Source organism: Bison bison, unplaced genomic scaffold (genome assembly GCF_000754665.1).
Source record: "Bison bison bison isolate TAMUID 2011002044 unplaced genomic scaffold, Bison_UMD1.0 scf7180017864146, whole genome shotgun sequence".
NCBI classification, from domain to species: domain Eukaryota; kingdom Metazoa; phylum Chordata; class Mammalia; order Artiodactyla; family Bovidae; genus Bison; species Bison bison.
In genome coordinates this window covers 8,668,927-8,671,130 of record NW_011494718.1, presented here as the reverse complement: position 1 = coordinate 8,671,130, position 2,204 = coordinate 8,668,927, and the positions used below count along the sequence as shown (strand labels likewise).

Here is a 2,204-nt window from a genome sequence, read left to right as displayed (position 1 = left end):
CTGAGTCACACAGCAAATTCCCACTATCTATGTACATATGGTAGTGTGTAAGTTTCCATGTTATTCTGTCCTATATTATCTTAATTGATCTTCTCTATAAAACAAACGGATCAGTTAGGAAGTTATTTCCTATGTCGTCCGGGAAATCCAGGTTGTCTTTTTGAAACTGGCACAAGCTCCATGGCTTGAGCAGATTTTTAGTCAATCACTAGTGAATACTGAAAATATTAGTTGATGAATATGATCTTCATGGAACTTAATATCCAGAGGGAAAAGGTAAAGTTTTTGTTACTAAAGTATAAGATTAAACAGATATTGATATACAAATCTACTTATGTAAAATCAGGCTTGTCTCTCTTACAATGGAAACTATAACAGATACTCCCCTTGGGGCAAAGACAAAAAACATGAAGGTCCCTTAATATTCAGGCAAATGCCTCCCCTCTTAAAATGAAGGAACTTTCACACAGGGAAAGTAAGGAAAAATACTGATAGTTCTACCTTGTCATATATATGCTCTTAAACACTATTTTTTGCAAAGGGAAAATCTGACTTTAAATTTTTATATTTTACAGACTCTGTTAAACTGCAGTTTCCCATAAGGAAGTAGTTCTTTTTGTTTGTTTGTTTCAGGAATATTAACAAAGAATCTTGCAAATTTATATTTTTTCCGAAAACAGTTTCACTTTTATAACCTCCCAAACACAGTTCCATTTCAAATGCATCATTTTCTATAGTTATCTGACTCTAATATTACATCCTCAAGACAGAACGTTAAGAATTTTATAATTTGTATTGGTTGCATAGTTGTAAAAGTTCACTGTAACTCTTTTGCTGTCATCCCTATTACTTAACTATAACCATGTTCCTTGTTTTAACAGATGAAATTAATGATAGAAATCAGCCCAAGGTCACCTAAGAGAGCCAGAGAACCAGTTAGAACTGCACACACCTGATTTCTATTCACTCACCTAATTCACTGAGCCACCTGATCGTTCCAAAAGCCCCAAACTAAACTATTTCTCCCTTAAAGGAAAAAGCTCTCCTTTTATTATTTTAAAAAAACTTCTTTCCTCAAGCATTTCCATGATAGCCTGTCATGAAGTCAAATCTAAAATGAAAACTTCCCAGAATTTCACAGATGGAGAATGCTGTTAGCATTACTATGTAAATATCATCAATAACAGCACCTAGAGAAATGCCAATTCAAATATGAAAATGCAATTTACTGCCTTTGAAATTCAGTGGTTTCCAAACTTGTCTGGTATCAAAGTTTTCCTAACTTCTATGTTATAACAAATACTTAAACCTTTTGGTGCCGTAAACCATTACGATTTAAACCTGGTCTTCTAAAATTCATTAGGAAAAGCTGTGCACCTAAATTCAGTAGCAGGGCACGGATGTCACCGAAAGAAGCTTCATCCTTTCTCTCCTGCTTTTAGAATTCGAACTGATGCCACATAAAGCATAATCTCTTTCAGGAGTTTCGTGAATCCTAAGGCACGGGAAATGCACGAATTTCCAGAGCCTCTTTCCTACAGAATCTGTCGGGATTGGTATCTCCTTCAACTGCCCTTTTTCCACTACACCTCTGGCTGAGATTTGGGTGCTTCCGCAATTTATAAAGGAAAGAAATATTATTCAAACGTCCTTTAAAAACTGTACAAGAAAAACGATCCGAAATTCATCTTTGGGGAAAGGGAAGGGTGACAGACCTCCCACTGCCAAAGGCGGTAGAAAGCTGCTCGTTAGAGGGCATTTATCCAAAGTGGCCAAACTTTCCCAAAATAGTCCTCTGGCGGCCAAAGGGGGGGAAAGTGGAAAACCAAAACAAAACAACAAGCACACAGCACCCTACTGACAGTGCCTCCGGATTACGCAGCCACTTCTCCCTGCAAAGTGCACGCTCCCGCGCCGCGGCCACACGCCGAGCCGGGCAAGCGGCGCCCAGCCGCACACCCCTACACACCTGCCTCGGCCGGGGTCCGTCTCTCGGCGTCTACCTGTTGCAGCGCTCGCCAACGCCACGACACCCCTGCTGCGGAGCCCCCCTAAATCCAACCACATCCAGGCCAGCGAGTGCAGCTCTCCCTGCAGCGGGAGAGCCCGAGGCAGCAATGCTCTTGCACCCAGGTGACTGCACGGGTTTCCTCGGAGCAGCCTGGAGTTGGCTTGCGTCTCACCCGTCCAATGACACCCCGGGC

At 41.4% G+C, this 2,204-nt stretch overlaps 1 protein-coding gene across 1 annotated transcript in view; it reads right to left on the bottom strand.

Moving 5' to 3' along the window:
• The window catches only part of NR3C2 (nuclear receptor subfamily 3, group C, member 2), a 445,228-nt gene extending 443,033 nt beyond the window's left edge, over positions 1 to 2,195 (bottom strand). Inside the window, exon 1 of the mRNA XM_010840772.1 lies at positions 1,970 to 2,195. The gene's annotated coding sequence lies outside the window, so the exon portion shown is untranslated. The remainder of the gene's footprint in view (positions 1 to 1,969) is intronic.
• Positions 2,196 to 2,204: the final 9 nt, after the last annotated feature.